This window comes from Coregonus clupeaformis, chromosome 35 (assembly GCF_020615455.1).
Source record: "Coregonus clupeaformis isolate EN_2021a chromosome 35, ASM2061545v1, whole genome shotgun sequence".
In the NCBI taxonomy this organism is placed as follows: domain Eukaryota; kingdom Metazoa; phylum Chordata; class Actinopteri; order Salmoniformes; family Salmonidae; genus Coregonus; species Coregonus clupeaformis.
In genome coordinates, this window is record NC_059226.1 from 9,945,333 (window position 1) to 9,962,753 (window position 17,421).

The 17,421-nt window shown below is 42.9% G+C and overlaps 1 protein-coding gene across 2 annotated transcripts in view; it reads right to left on the bottom strand.

The window, feature by feature from the left end:
- Positions 1–17,421, bottom strand: part of LOC121550838 (KN motif and ankyrin repeat domain-containing protein 2-like) — a 31,431-nt gene that overhangs the window by 10,584 nt on the left and 3,426 nt on the right. The window contains exons 1-2 of one of the 2 annotated variants that reach the window (XM_045210791.1): positions 7,924–7,988; positions 7,471–7,582 (exon numbers count right to left, since the gene is read on the bottom strand). The gene's annotated coding sequence lies outside the window, so the exon portion shown is untranslated. Of the gene's footprint in view, positions 1–7,470; positions 7,583–7,923; positions 7,989–17,421 lie in introns of those variants that run through there. The other variant, XM_041863210.2, reaches the window with a different exon arrangement.

Genomic DNA, 17,421 nt, shown 5'->3' on the forward strand with positions numbered 1-17,421 from the left:
TTTCAGGGAAAGTAGGGCACTTGGAAACATTGACTAAATTGACTTGGTATTTTTGAAGCCTGAATATCTCTGTATACTGTAGCTCTCCCTATCTCTGTCTTTCTCACACTGATATGGCCACACACACAGACATGCACGCCCATGTAAACACACACACACACACAGATATGCACACGTGCCTACACAACCCCCCCCCACACACACATATGATCAAAGAAACGTTGATAAGATCAAACGTGACCTCTGCAAAATGATGGCAGGACATGTAGTGTTAGTATCAAAGTAGTTGCAACAAATCAAATGCCTTCTTAGGTGTATTGTGTAATGTGTATTGCCTGGTATGAGTACAGAATAAATGCTTATGAGAGCGTATCTGAAATATGGAATGTGAGTGTGTCAGATGTCTGTGTGTGTCTGTGAGAAAGAACAGGAAGGTGGTGTGTGTGTGTGTGTGTCTGTGAGAAATAACAGGAAGGTGGAGGTCTGGTTGACAAGGGGACAGTTGATGAGATAGAATTAGAATGTTCAGTTTAGATACACAGCGTGACAAACATCCCAGCCCTCAGCAACGACGACGGCCAAAACTGTCCTCTCCTCTCTACACGCTCCTTCTCTCTCTCTTTCTCCTTCTCATCCTAACTCTCAATTTTGTTTAATATTCCTTTCTTTTCCTACTCACATCAAGTGAACACGTACTCTGTTACGAGCCGCTCTCTCCTCTCTCTATTTAATGCTTTGCCTGGTGCTCCAATTCCTCCCCTCCCCCAAACCTTCTGCATCTGCCTCTACAGTCGTGGTCAAAAGTTTTGAGAATGACACAAATATTAATTTTCACAAAGTCTGCTGCCTCAGTTTTTATGATGGCGATTTGCATATACTCCAGAATGTTATGAAGAGTGATCAGATTAATTGCAATTAATTGCAAAGTCCCTCTTTGCCATGAAAATGAACTTAATCCCCAAAAAACATTTCCACTGCATTTCAGCCCTGCCACAAAAGGACCAGCTGACATCATGTCAGTGATTCTCTCGTTAACACAGGTGAGAGTGTTGACAAGGACAAGGCTGGAGATCACTCTGTCATGCTGATTGAGTTAGAATAACAGACTGGAAGCTTTAAAAGGAGGGTGTTGCTTGAAATCATTGTTCTTCCTCTGTTAACCATGGTTACCTGCAAGGAAACAAGTGCCGTCATCATTGCTTTGCACAAAAAGGGCTTCACAGGCAAGGATATTGCTGCTACTAAGTTTGCACCTAAATCAACCATTTATCAGATTATCAAGAACTTCAAGGAGAGAGGTTCAATTGTTGTGAAGAAGGCTTCAGGGCGCCCAAGAAAATCCAGCAAGCATCTCCTAAAGTTGATTCAGCTGCGGGATCGGGGCACCACCAGTGCAGAGCTTGCTCAGGAATGGCAGAAGGCAGGTGTGAGTGCATCTGAACACAGAGTGAGGCGAAGACATTTGGAGGATGGCCTGGTGTCAAGAAGGGCAGCGAGGAAGCCACTTCTTTCCAGGAAAAACATCAGGGACAGACTGATATTCTGCAAAAGGTACAGGGATTGGACTGCTGAGGACTGGGGTAAAGTCATTTTCTCTGATGAATCCCCTTTCCGATTGTTTGGGGCATCTGGAAAAAAGCTTGTCCGGAGAAGAGAAGGTGAGCGCTACCATCAGTCCTGTGTCATGCCAACAGTAAAGCATCCTGAGACCATTTATGTGTGGGGTTGCTTCTCAGCCAAAGGAGTGAGCTCACTCACAATTTTGCCTAAGAACACAGCCATGAATAAAGAATGGTACCAACACATCCTCTGAGAGCAACTTCTCCCAACCATCCAAGAGCAGTTTGGTGACGAACAATGCCTTTTCCAGCATGATGGAGCACCTTGCCATAAGGCAAAAGTGATAACTAAGTGGCTCGGGGAACAAAACATCGACATTTTGGGTCCATGGCCAGGAAACTCCCCAGACCGTAATCCCATTGAGAACTTGTGGTCGATCCTCAAGAGGCGGGTGGACAAACAAAAACCCACAAATTCTGACAAACTCCAAGCATTGATTATGCAAGAATGGGCTGCCATCAGTCAGGATGTGGCCCAGAGGTTAATTGACAGCATGCCAGGGCGGATTGCAGAGGTCTTGAAAAAGAAGGGTCAATACTGCAAATATTGACTCTTTGCATAAACTTAATGTAATTGTCAATAAAAGCCTTTGACACTTATGGAATGCTTGTAATTATACTTCAGTATACCATAGTAACATCTGACAAAAATATCTAAAAACACTGAAGCAGCAAACTTTGTGAAAACCAATACTTGTGTCATTCTCAAAACCTTTGACCACGACTGTACAACAGTGCCTCATTGGGTGTTTGTGTGTGTGTGCACATATGCGTGTGTGTGTGAGCGTCTGTGCCCACCCGTAAGTGTGTGTCTGCCGTGTCTGTTTGCTCCACCATGTATGTGGGTGACCTTACTCAAAAAATCTAATCAAATCAAATTGTATTGGTCACATACACATATTTAGCAGATGTTATTGCGGATGTAGCGAAATACTTGTGTTCCTAGCTCCAACAGTGCAGTAGTATCTAACTCCCTCTCTCTCTTGGCTGTAAACAGTGTTCCATTGAGATGATATTGAACAGAATCCAGTGTACCCCCCACTCCTCCTCAGCAGCACCAGCACAGCCAACCAACCATTCTTCAGTGATACACTCCCAGACCCAGACCTTAACCTCCTCCAGGAGGAATGCGTTGCCCCAGACTGATGCCCCCTCCCCTCCTCCCCACATTCCAGACCAGCGGAAGTTAACATTGCCCGCCTCCAGGGTCCCCACTCCGACTATTAAGATTAGAAATCAAGGGGAGAAAAACTCAGATCCTTCAAGCACAAAATAAGATGTCTCTGAGACTCCTGATGTCCTGTTGGATGCCAGTGTGGCTTCGTGATTGCTGCTTTGCTACTTTTAATCATTGTGACTTGTTGCAACATTGATACACCGAAGCTGTTTCAGAATGTGCTAATATACCGCTACATTGTTATTACACAGTCCCTCAATAAAAGCTACAGAAGTGCCTCACCTGTATCAAAACTACATACCACACTTCTTACAACACATACACAAATCTTTGTGATCAGAGGAGTAGGTAAGTAGGTAAGATACAGTAGGTTTAGTTCTGGGAGAAAACTCTCAGGGCTAGTCCTTCAACTTCAGTCAGGTGATAAAGATGAGCAAAAAAGACTGTATAAAATGAATAATACAAATACTGAGTTATATTGTATGCAGATGTTTTTTGGGAAAAATGATATTTTATATTAATACAATTGCTCAGAGAAAGAGAGGGTTCAAAAATTATTGGCACCCCCGTTTTCAATTGCTTTCAATACCTCACCTTGCGAGGATAATGGCACTGAGTCTTTTTCTAAAACGTTTTATGAGATCGGAGAACACATTGGGAGGGATCTTAGACCCTTCTTCCATAACTACTTTTTCCAGATCCTTTATCTGCTCTTATGGATTGCCCTCTTCAATTCAAACCACAGGTTTTCAATGGGGTTCAAGTCCGGAGACTGACTTTGTGGTCAATTAACCATTTCTTTGTGGCTTTTGATGTGTGCTTGGGGTTATTGTTTTGCTGGAAGATCAACTTGCGGCCAAGTTTCTGCCTCCTGGCAGAGGCAACCAGTTTTGTGGCCAAAATGTCCTGGTACTGGGTAAAGTTATTTTGGATCTCAGTGCCGAGTTTGATACTATTGATCATAACATCCCAGCTGGATAGGTGGGGGTAATTTCCGGCTTTGCCCTCGCCTAGTTCAGGTCATATCTATGAGGCAGATGTTTCTCAGTGAGCATGGGTGATTCAGTATCATCCCTAGCACCTATTCACTATGGTGTCACTCAGGGGTCAATTCTGGGCCCCATCCTTTTTTCCCTGTACATGCTTCCCTTTGGTGACATAATCCGTAATAATAACATTCAGTTTCACTGCTATGCAGATGACACAAAGCTTTATTTACCTATCAGACCAAGTGACCAAGCTAGCGTAGCTACCCTTCACAAGTGTCTTGCTGACATGAGATGTTGTACGTCTGACAATTTTCGCTTTCTGCCAATGCCGGCAAGGGTGGCTAGCTAGCTACCGAGCTACCTAGCTCGGTAGATAGCCTGCCCATAGAGAGAGCATTGCATTGTGGGTTCTGTAGTCGACTTGAGATGCATCAGATTTCCACAACGATTTTCACATTTCATGTTGCTAACAACCGTATTATAACGACAATCTCAGATATTTTATCTCCCTACGAGCCAGGACGCAGCCTAAGATCCTCTGGCAGGCACTGTTGGCCTTTCCAAAGTCTAGGTTGAAAACGAAAGGAGACCGGGCATTTGCCATTGGGGCCCCTAGACTTTGGAATGGCCTTCCAGAGAAGATCAGGCTTGCAGATTCTGTGCTTCTTTTTAAATCCCTGCTGAAGACACACTTTTATAAAGATGTATGATTTCAATGTATGATTTTAATTAGCTATATATTTTCAACAGTGGTCAAAGAGCTCTATTTTCATGTCATGCAACAAAAGTAAACGCCTGGAGTTTGCTAAACTTGGATTGGAACCGGTGCTATGGTCAGATGACATGAAAATAGAGCTCTTTAGCCATGCACACCAGTGGTGGGTTTTACATCTAAAGAAATATGCATATGCAGAAAATAACCCCATACCTACTGTAAAATATGGTGATGGATCTTTGATGTTATGTGGCTATTTTTCTTCCACTGGTCCTGGGGCTCTTGTTAAGGTCAATGGCATTATTAATTTTACCCAGTACTAGGACCCTCCGATGAACCATCAAACAGGCAAAGAGTCAATACAGGACTAAGATTGAATCGTACTACACTGGCTCTGACGCTCGTCGGATGTGGCAGGGCTTGAAAACGATTACAGACTACAAAGGGAAGCACAGCCGCGAGCTGCCCAGTGACACAAGCCTACCAGACGAGCTAAACCACTTCTATGCTCGCTTCGAGGCAAGCAACACTGAAGCATGCATGAGAGCACCAGCTGTTCCGGATGACTATGTGATCACGCTCTCCGTAGCCGATGTGAGTAAGACTTTTAAGCAGGTCAACATTCACAAGGCCGCAGGGCCAGACGGATTACCAGGACGTGTACTCCGAGCATGTGCTGACCAACTGGCAAGTGTCTTCACTGACATTTTCAACATGTCCCTGACTGAGTCTGTAATACCAACATGTTTCAAGCAGACCACCATAGTCCCCGTGCCCAAGGACTCTAAGATAACCTGCCTAAATGACTACCGACCCGTAGCACTGACGTCTGTAGCCATGAAGTGCTTTGAAAGGCTGGTCATGGCTCACATCAACAGCATTATCCCAGAAACCCTAGACCCACTCCAATTTGCATACCGCCCCAACAGATCCACAGATGATGCAATCTCTATTGCACTCCACACTGCCCCTTTCCCACCTGGACAAGAGGAACACCTACGTGAGAATGCTATTCATTGACTACAGCTCAGCATTCAACACCATAGTGCCCTCTAAGCTCATCACTAAGCTAAGGATCCTGGGACTAAACACCTCCCTCTGCAACTGGATCCTGGACTTCCTGACGGGCCGCCCCCAGGTGGTAAGGGTAGGTAACAACACATCTGCCACACTGATCCTCAACACGGGGGCCCCTCAGGGGTGCGTGCTCAGTCCCCTCCTGTACTCTCTGTTCACCCATGACTGCATGGCCAGGCACGACTCCAACACCATCATTAAGTTTGCCGACGACACAACAGTGGTAGGCCTGATCACCGACAACGATGAGACAGCCTATAGGGAGGAGGTCAGAGACCTGGCCGTGTGGTGCCAGGACAACAACCTCTCCCTCAACGTGACCAAGACAAAGGAGATGATTGTGGACTATAGGAAAAAAAAGAGGACTGAGCACGACCCCATTCTCATCGACGGGGCTGTAGTGGAACAGGTTGAGAGCTTCAAGTTCCTTGGTGTCCACATCACCAACGAACTATCATGGTCCAAACACACCAAGACAGTCGTGAAGAGGACACGACAAAGCCTATTCCCCCTCAGGAGACTGAAAAGATTTGGCATGGGTCCTCAGATCCTCAAAAAATTCTACAGCTGCACCATCGAGAGCATCCTGACTGGTTGCATCACCGCCTGGTATGGCAACTGCTTGGCCTCCGACCGCAAGGCACTACAGAGGGTAGTGCGTACGGCCCAGTACATCACTGGGGCCAAGCTTCCTGCCATCCAGGACCTCTATACCAGGCGGTGTCAGAGGAAGGCCCTCAAAATTGTCAAAGACTCCAGCCACCCTAGTCATAGACTGTTCTCTCTGCTACCGCACGGCAAGCGGTACCGGAGTGCCAAGTCTAGGTCCAAAAGACTTCTCAACAGCTTCTACCCCCAAGCCATAAGACTCCTGAACAGCTAATCATGGCTACCCGGACTATTTGCACTGCCCCCCCCACCCCATCCTTTTTACGCTGCTGCTACTCTGTTAATTATTTATGCATAGTCACTTTAACTCTACCCACATGTACATATTACTTCAACTACCTCAACTAGCCGGTGCCCCCGCACATTGACTCTGCACTGGTACCCCCCTGTATATATAGCCTCCCTACTGTTATTTTATTTTACTTCTGCTCTTTTTTTCTCTCAACACTTTTTTTGTTGTTGTTTTATTTTTACTTTCTTTGTTAAAAATAAATGCACTGTTGGTTAAGGGCTGTAAGTAAGCATTTCACTGTAATGTTTGCACCTGTTGTATTCGGCGCATGTGACCAATAAAATTTGATTTGATTTGATTTGACTTGAACCCCATTGAAAACCTGTGGTTTGAATTGAAGAGGGCAGTCCATAAGCCCAGACGAAGAATATCAAGGATCTGGAAGGATTCTGTATGAAGGAATGGCCTAAGATCCCTCCCAATGTGTTCTCCAACTCATATTATTTTTAACAACTCAGTGTCGCTCTCCTTGCAAGGTGAGGTATTGAAAGGTATTGAAAACAGGGGTGCCAATCATTTTGACCCCTATCTTTTTTAGAAAATTAAACAAAATATTTTTCTCTGAGCAATTGTATTAGTATAAAATAATATAATTTCCCAATTTTTTGGAGCATACAATATCGCTCAGTATTTATACAGTCTTTTTTGTTCCTTTTTATCAAGGGTGTCAATTATTTTGGACCTGACTGTATGTCCAACACATTGTCTTTATTCACTGTTTCACCTCCTTTTTATTGCCACGACAAGGGATTAAGCTTTGCTTAGAGCAAAGTAAGAAATACCTTGGTTCCCACTACCCAGAGAAAATCTTTATGGAATTTTCCACCCACGTCTTAAATAGCAACCTTTTGTGTGATTGCTATTCTGCACAAGGTTGGGAATGGGAATGGTTTATGAATTAGGAAAAGAGGGATTTATTTTCTGCTCCTTACCAGCTGCTCAGAGTGCTGCAACGATGGTCTCTCCTCTTCCTCCCCAATCTCCTCACTCTGGCTTCTCTTCTCTCCTCTTTTTCTTCTCTCCCCTCTTTCTCACGGCCAGCACCTGAGCACAGCATGGAGGAAAAGAATGGGAAGATATTAACATTTATATTAAGAAATCTTAACATCCATTTCATAGTCCTACTGAGATAGAGATCAGAAAACAGAAAATACTCTAACTGGTCCATCACAGCCTCTCCAGAGGGCTACAAACAGGCTTCTCTTACAAAACAGGGATTAGCCAATGTTTAGGCAGGTTACCAAGGACTGGTTACTGTAACACTAAACCACCCAGGTCTGCGTTGGAAAACCAACCTCAGAAACACATTCCACCACCTTAGAGTGACAGCTCCTCACATGAAAAACATCATTTTCATCTCACTACAACATGCCAATCAAACTCACCTCCCTATAAAGCGAGGAACGAGTAGATGGACCTACTGTAATTTCAGAGCAACAACAGACCTCCACGCAGCTAGTGCCTTTAGAAACCTTCTCATCCCTCTGAGTCTGAACCACAACAACACAGACTGCTGTGTGGCTAATCAATCCAAGGCTGGCTGGGGCTGGGAACCTCCCTGCCATGCATGACATTGAGCAATGTTTTCAGTTTTCAGGCAGTTCTTGACTCACATTCTTGAACCCGGTGCCATGTAACACACCCCTCTGGTTTCACAGGAACACCCCAATATCTTGCCAAGGCATCTCCACGACATTACCTATACTTACAGTGGGGGAAAAAAGTATTTAGTCAGCCACCAATTGTGCAAGTTCTCCCACTTAAAAAGATGAGAGAGGCCTGTAATTTTCATCATAGGTACACGTCAACTATGACAGATAAAATGAGAAAAAAAATCCAGAAAATCACATTGTAGGATTTTTAATGAATTTATTTGCAAATTATTGCGGAAAATAAGTATTTGGTCAATAACAAAAGTTTCTCAATACTTTGTTATATACCCTTTGTTGGCAATGACACAGGTCAAACGTTTTCTGTAAGTCTTCACAAGGTTTTCACACACTGTTGCTGGTATTTTGGCCCATTCCTCCATGCAGATCTCCTCTAGAGCAGTGATGTTTTGGGGCTGTCGCTGGGCAACATGGACTTTCAACTCCCTCCAAAGATTTTCTATGGGGTTGAGATCTGGAGACTGGCTAGGCCACTCCAGGACCTTGAAATGCTTCTTACGAAGCCACTCCTTCGTTGCCCGGGCGGTGTTTTTGGGATCATTGTCATGCTGAAAGACCCAGCCACGTTTCATCTTCAATGCCCTTGCTGATGGAAGGAGGTTTTCACTCAAAATCTCACGATACATGGCCCCATTCATTCTTTCCCTTTACACGGATCAGTCGTCCTGGTCCCTTTGCAGAAAAAACTGCCCCAAAGCATGATGTTTCCACCCCCATGCTTCACAGTAGGTATGATGTTCTTTGGATGCAACTCAGCATTCTTTGTCTTCCAAACACGACGAGTTGAGTTTTTACCAAAAGTTCTATTTTGGTTTCATCTGACCATATGACATTCTCCCAATCCTCTTCTGGATCATCCAAATGCACTCTAGCAAACTTCAGACGGGCCTGGACATGTACTGGCTTAAGCAGGGGGACACGTCTGGCACTGCAGGATTTGAGTCCCTGGCGGCGTAGTGTGTTACTGATGGTAGGCTTTGTTACTTTGGTCCCAGCTCTCTGCAGGTCATTCACTAGGTCCCCCGTGTGGTTCTGGGATTTTTTGCTCACCGTTCTTGTGATCATTTTGACCCCACGGGGTGAGATCTTGCGTGGAGCCCCAGATCGAGGGAGATTATCAGTGGTCTTGTATGTCTTCCATTTCCTAATAATTGCTCCTACAGTTGATTTCTTCAAACCAAGCTGCTTACCTATTGCAGATTCAGTCTTCCCAGCCTGGTGCAGGTCTACAATTTTGTTTCTGGTGTCCTTTGACAGCTCTTTGGTCTTGGCCATAGTGGAGTTTGGAGTGTGACTGTTTGAGGTTGTGGACAGGTGTCTTTTATACTGATAACAAGTTCAAACAGGTGCCATTAATACAGGTAACGAGTGGAGGACAGAGGAGCCTCTTAAAGAAGAAGTTACAGGTCTGTGAGAGCCAGAAATCTTGCTTGTTTGTAGGTGACCAAATACTTATTTTCCACCATAATTTGCAAATAAATTCATAAAAAATCCTACAATGTGATTTTCTGGATTTTTTTTCCTCAATTTGTCTGTCATAGTTGACGTGTACCTATGATGAAAACTACAGGCCTCTCTCATCTTTTTAAGTGGGAGAACTTGCACAATTGGTGGCTGACTAAATACTTTTTTTCCCCACTGTACGTGTGATTTGCAAGGAATACAGCCAATATTCCCTATCTGCAAATGCATGTGATTTCAGATTCGTCCTGTGACAAATGCATGCAAGTTCCAGGAGATAAGCTGCATGATAATGGAGGCTCTTTATTTTTCTCATACCTTGGCTTTCACTGCAAAGTCTGGTACCTAGCTAGTACATTCCACTGTGGAGTTGTTGCCAAATGACATAGGTGATTTCCATTTACAGAATGTCACATTATGAACTTTTATCTTACTCAGTCCATTGTTGAATACTTTTGTCATGGGACAGAGGGAGGGAAGGAGAGAGAGAGAGAGAAACAGAGCCTTATAGAGGAACGACAGCCAAATCACAAAGAGCCATTCATTCAGTCCCTAGTTCCACAGCTGGTTCTAATATAGAGCTAGGAGGGGCAGAGAGAGAGAGAGCGAGAGAGAGCCTACAATGATCACCCCATATTTACATACACAAATAAGAGAGAGAGAGAGAGAGAGAGAGAGAGAGGGAGAGAGAGAGGAGAGAGAGATAAATAGACCATTAGATTGTTTAGATTTTAGTCATTTAACAGACGCTCTTATCCAGAGCAATTAGGGTTAAGTGCCTTGCTCAAGGGCACATCGACAGATTTTTCACCTAGTCGGCTCGGGGATTAGAACCAGCGACCTTTCGGTTACTGGCACAACGCTCTTAACCACTAAGCTAACTGGACAAGAGTACAGCATTTACTTAAGCATGTATTGTGAAAAGTCATTGATTCCAATGCAAAAAGTTGGCTTTTTACAAAAGATTACTTCAAAGTGAATGAATCACTGCACCTGAAGTGGTTAAAAAACTCCAAACAGTATCCAACTCCACAACAAAAACAACATAATGGCAGTTAAGAAAGATGTCAAACCTTTAAGAATACTTTGATATATATAAATATATATACACCCGCTCAAAAGTTTGGGGTCACTTAGAAATTCTTGTTTTAATGTGTCCATTAAAATAACACCAAATTGATCAGAAATACATTGTAGACATTGTTTATGTTGTAAATGGTTATTGTAGCTGGAAACGGCTGATAAAAATTAAAAAAAGGAATATCTACATAGGCGTACAGAGGCCCATTATCAGCAACCATCAGTCCTGTGTTCCAATGGCACGTTGTGTTTGCTAATCCAAGTTTATCATTTTAAAAGGCTAACACTTTTGAACGGTAGTGTATATATAAACAGTTTCTGGAAGACTGGTTTCAGTCTTCACTATAACCAACATCATTTGACAAACTCCACAACAAAAATAAACATTTACCACAAGGGAAGTTAACAGCCACATCAAAACTTTACAATGAAATACAATTTCTTGTAGTATAAATAGTAGTTTTAGGAGGACGGCTTGAGTAAGTCCTCTGTTTTCAGTCTCAGTATTATAACCAACAGCAGCGTTGTGGACCCTTAGGATCCAGCTCTAGCTTAAGATCTTTTTGGTTATGCCTTTAGGAGTATCTCGTCTTCTTTCAAACTCTGGTCAAGTTGATACGTTACAGCCAAGAAAATAAGCCTAAAAACAAACATAATGGTGTCTGAGGCCCTGTTGTGGATCCAGACACTGTCAGAGAGCAGAAATACAAACAGGCAGGCCCAGTGATGATAAGCGACCAATGTCTGGAAGTCTGTGTACATGTCTTAGACTCCTACTCTTATCAGTCATCACAAATCTATACAAATGTGATTCTATCATACTAGTAAGCATCAGTAAATATCACAATAGAGTATAATAACAGTGTAATAACTAGTCTATACAGACTATAAAATGTCATCACTAAACTAATAGACAGTATATACCAATGTGTATGTAGTGCCCAGTGTTATGAGGTAGGAGGTAGGCTATGCAAACTTTTGTGTACATTCTTGTTTTTGTGAAAGAGTCAAACAGTTCTGAAGAGATAGGTTAACACACACTCCCACGTCTGCACCCGCTACCCTTTCATCGCACAGCTGAAAACACACAGACACACACGGGCACAGATGCACGCACACACACACATACACACACACGCACACACTCCAGGATCCTTTGAGCCCATGGGACTCCCACAGATCCACAAACACAGCTGAATCATTTCAGTCCATTGTTTCAGGTATAAGCTCTGAAGAAACAAATATGGAGGGCATACAGTAACTCTGTTCTCATCTTCCATCTAAACATGCTGGGAAATTGTAGGGGTGAGTACCAAATCCACCATGACAGTAGTAACCTTTCAACAGCAGCAGTGAGATGAAAACATGCACCCACTCAAAAGATAAAATTACCCTGCAAAGGCACCCAACACCACAACCTCTCAACACTAGACCCCAGACTGGAAGAGGGCACATCATGGGTAACACTTTTTCACTGTACATTATAAAGGATATACACTACCGTTCAAAAGTTTGGGGTCACTTAGAAATGTCCTTGTTTTCGATTTTTTTTTTTTTTTTGTCCATTAAAATAACATCAAATTGATCAGAAATACAGTGTAGACATTGTTAATGTTGTAAATGGCTATTGTAGCTGAAAACGGCTGATTTTTTATGGAATATCTACATAGGCATACAGAGGCCCATTATCAGAGAAAAAGCCATATCTCAGACTAGCCAATAAAAAGAAAAGATTAAGATGGGCAGTCTGAGATATGGCTTTTTCTTTGCAACTCTGCCTAGAAGGTCAACATCCCGGATTCGCCTCTTCACTGTTGATGTTGAGACTGGTGTTTTGCGGGTACTATTTAATGAAGCTGCCAGTTGAGGACCTGTGAGGCGTCTGTTTCTCAAACTAGACACTCTAATGTATTTGTCCTCTTGCTCAGTTGTGCACCGGGGCCTCCCACTCCTCTTTCTATTCTGTTTAGAGCCAGTTTGCGCTGTTCTGTGAAGGGAGTAGTACACAGCGTTGTACGAGATCTTCAGTTTCTTGGCAATTTCTCACATGGAATAGCCTTCATTTCTCAGAACAAGAATAGACTGACGAGTTTCCGAAGAAAGTTCTTTGTTTCTGGCCATTTTGAGCCTGTAATGGAACCCACAATTGCTGATGCTCCAGATACTCAACTAGTCTCAAGAAGGCCAGTTTTATTGCTTCTTTAATCAGCACAACAGTTTTCAGCTGTGCTAACATAATTGCAAAAGGGTTTTCTAATGATCAATTAGCCTTTTAAAATTACATTTACATTTTACATTTTAGTCATTTAGTAGACGCTCTTATCCAGAGCGACTTACAGTTAGTGAGTGCATACATTTTTCATACTGGCCCCCCGTGGGAATCGAACCCACAACCCTGCCGTTGCAAGCGCCATGCTCTACCAACTGAGCTACAGGAAAATGATAAACTTGGATTAGCAAACACAACGTGCCATTGGAACACAGGACTGATGGTTGCTGATAATGGGCCTCTGTACGCCTATGTAGATATTTCATTAAAAAGCAGCCGTTTCCAGCTACAATAGCCATTTACAATATTAACAATGTCTACACTGTATTTCTGATCAATTTGATGTTATTTTAATGGACAAAAAATTGTGACCCCAAACTTTTGAACGGTAGTGTATATCATTGATGTGGCATTAAAATGGCTTATTGTGTGATTGCCTGAGGTCTGATGAAGAAAGGGTTACAGGAAAAGCAGCTCCATCTCTGTATTCCCTCAGGACCCAGAAACAACCCAGTCACTTCCTCCAAGCCCAGGAGAAAAAGTAACAAGGAAAGGGAGAGGGAAAATGAGACAGAGAGGGAGAAAGAATGAGGGAGTAAAGTAAAGAGAGAGGAGGAGGAGAGTGGGGGTACAGTATGTGAGTGAAAGAGGGGTGGGGGTGTGTGTGAACAACAAGAGTGGCGAGACTGGAGTGGGGGAGAGAAAGAAAAGAGGGAGGGAGAGGAGAAGAACTTCTAGATGGAAACTTCTAGAATGGGAACAGCATGACTGTTCTAAGATTTAGAATCCACCAGTATGAATCATTGAAACGCCCAGTGGCCACACCATAACGTGCCAAAACAGGGCTGACCTCACAGGGATTCAAGAGGGTTTAGAGGAGCTCTTGACCAAGGGTGAATTATGTTTCAAAAGATCTTTCCTCATCATCTGAACTGGTTCCGCCTATAAGATTACGATCATATTTTGAACATTCCACTACTGGTTTAAGGATGAAAAGAGCCTCACAATAGAAACACAACATACAAAGAGGCAGTACTTTTAGTTACTAAATTAAGCTGAATGCTATTTTGTCAGCATCTAGGCTACTTATGATTGACCTCAGTCCAATGTGTATAATACTGTGTAAAAAAAACTGGAACAAAACATGGGAAAAGAGGAACTATTATGAAAACTCTTTTAGAAAACAATAAATACATACATCATGCTGGTGTTACATCATTTGCAGGAGGAGAATCCTTCATTGCTCTTTCTGTATCTGCTGGAGACTGTTGTATGTGACCCTAACTCTCATTCTAACAGATGGCTTAATTTAGCCAACCGGTCATGAATTAGTAATTCACAAATGAATTACTGGTCTCTACTCAGAAGTGGCAAAGATGGAAGCCATTTATCATCATGTGGTTACTTTACAAGTAAAGCACTCTTTTTAGAACAAATGTTGTGCAACATTCACATGATAAACAAGACTTTCACATGTGCATATGGAGGACAGATGCTCTCATATGACCAGGGTACAACAAATGACTGTGAGGGCGATGTGCTTCTGAATGACTAATAGTGGGTTTGAACTAGGAACAGTGAAGCCAAATCAAATTTTTCTAATCAAATCGAATTGTATTTGTGAAATGCTTCATAACATTTACATTTAAGTCATTTAGCAGACGCTCTTATCCAGAGCGACTTACAAATTGGTGCATTCAACTTAGGATAACCAGTGGGACAACCACATCTTGATCACAGTAAGTACACTTCTTCAAACAAGCAGCTGTGAGCAAAGTCAGTGCAATCAGGGATAACTACATCTCGATCACAATAAGTACATTAAGTACATAAATAGGTATAAACAGGTATTGATGAACAGTGAAATGCATACTTACAGGCCCTTCCCAACAATGTAGAGAAAAAGAAAGATAAATAATAGAAAAGTAATAACACATAATAATAAAAGTAATAATAAATACACAATGAGTAACGTTAACTTGGCTATATAGACGGGGTACCAGTACTGAGTCGATGTGCAGGGGTACGAGGTAATTGAGGTAGATATGTACATATAACTAGGAATAAAATGACTAGGCAACAGGATAGATAATAAACAGTAGCAAGCAGCAGCATATGTTACGAGTCAAAAAAAGTTTGTGCAAAAAGGGTCAATGCAGATAGTTAAATGGTTAACCAAATAGCTACCCGGACTAACTATTTAGCAGTCTTATGGCTTGGGGGTAGAAGCTGTTCAGGGTCCTATTGTTTCCAGACTTGGTGCATCGGTACCGCTTGCCACGCGGTACCAGAGAGAACAGTCTATGACTTGGATGGCTGGAGTCGTATACATTTTTTAGGGCCTTCCTCTGACACCGCCTGGTATAGTGGTCCTGGATGGCAGAGAGCTCTGCCCCAGTGATGTACTACCCTCTTTAGCGCTTTGCGATCGGATGTCAAGCAGTTGCCATACAAAGCGATGACGCAGCCAGTCAAGATGCTTTCAATGGTGCAGCTGTAGAACTTTTTGAAGATCTAAGGGCTCATGCCAAATCTTTTCAGCCTCCTGAGGGTTAAAAGGTGTTGTCGTGCTCTCTTCACGACTGTGTTGGTGTGTTTGGACCATGATAGATCCTTAGTGATGTGGACACCGAGGAACTTGAAGCTCTTGACCTGCTCCACTACAGCCCCGTCGATGTGAATGGGGGCGTGCTCGGCCCTCTGTTTCCTGTAGTCCACGATCAGCTCTTTTGTCTTGCTGACGTTGAGAGGTTGTTGTCCTGGCACCACACTGCCAGGTCTCTGACCTGCTTCCTATGGGCTGTCTCATCCTTTCAAAGCATTTAATGGCTACAGATGTGAGTGCTACTGGGTAATAGTCATTTAGACAGGTCACCTTGGCGTTCTTGGGCTGCTTGAAGCATGTACAGTTGAAGTCGGAAGTTTACATACACCTTAGCCAAATACATTTAAACTCAGTTTTTCACAATTCCTGACATTTAATCCTAGTAAAAAGTCCCTGTCTTAGGTCAGTTAGGATCACCACTTTATTTTAAGAATGTGAAATGTCAGAATAATAGTAGAGAGAATTATTTATTTCAGCTTTTATTTCTTTGGGGGTCAGAAGTGGGTCAGAAGTTTACATACACTCAATTAGTATTTGGTAGCATTGCCTTTAAATTGTTTAACTTGGGTCAAACGTTTCGGGTAGCCTTCCACAAGCTTCCCACAATAAGTTGGGTGAATTTTGGCCCATTCCTCCTGACAGAGCTGGTGTAACTGAGTCAGGCTTGTAGGCCTCCTTGCTAGTACATGCTTTTTCAGTTCTGCCCACAAATGTTCTATAGGATTGAGGTTAGGGCTTTGTGATGGCCACTCCAATACCTTGACTTTGGTGTCCTTAAGCCATTTTGCCACAACTTTGGAAGTATGCTTGGGGTCATTGTCCATTTGAAGACCCATTTGCGACCAAGCTTTAACTTCCTGACTGATGTCTTGAGATTTTGCTTCAATATATCCACATAATTTTCCTTCCTCATGATGCCATCTATTTTGTGAAGTGCACCAGTCCCTCCTGCAGCAAAGCACCCCCACAGCATGATGTTGCCACCCCCGTGCTTCATAGTTGGGATGGTGTTCTTTGGCTTGCAAGCCGCCCCCTTTTTCCTCCAAACATAACGATGGTCATTATGGCCAAACAGTTCTATTTTTGTTTCATCAGACCAGAGTCCATTTCTCCAAAAAGTATGATCTTTGTCCCCATGTGCAGTTGCAAACCGTAGTCTGTCTTTTTTATGGCGGTTTTGGCTTCTTCCTTGCTGAGCACGTTTTACTGTGGATATAGATCATTTTGTCCCTGTTTCCTCCAGCATCTTCACAAGGTCCTTTGCTGTTGTTCTGGGATTGATTTGCACTTTTCGCACCAAAGTACGTTCATCTCTAGGAGACAGAACGCGTCTCCTTCCTGAGCAGAATGATGGCTGCGTGGTCCCATGGTGTTTATACTTGTGTACTATTGTTTGTACAGATGAACGTGGTACCTTCAGGCATTTGGAAATTGCTCCCGAGGATGAACCAGACTTGTGGAGGTCTATAATTTTTTTTCTGAGGTCTTGGCTGATTTCTTTTGATTTTCCCATGATGTCAAGCAAAGAGACACTGAGTTTGAAGGTAGGCCTTGAAATACATCCACAGGTACACCTCCAATTGACTCAAATTATGTCAATTGGCCTATCAGAAGCTTCTAAAGCCATGACATCATTTTCTGGAATTTTCCAAGCTGTTTAAAGGCTTAGTGTATGTAAACTTCTGACCCACTGGAATTGTGATACAGTGAATTATAAGTGAAATAATCTGTCTGTAAACAATTGTTGGAAAAATTACTTGTGTCATGTACAAAGTAGATGTCCTCATCGACTTGTCAA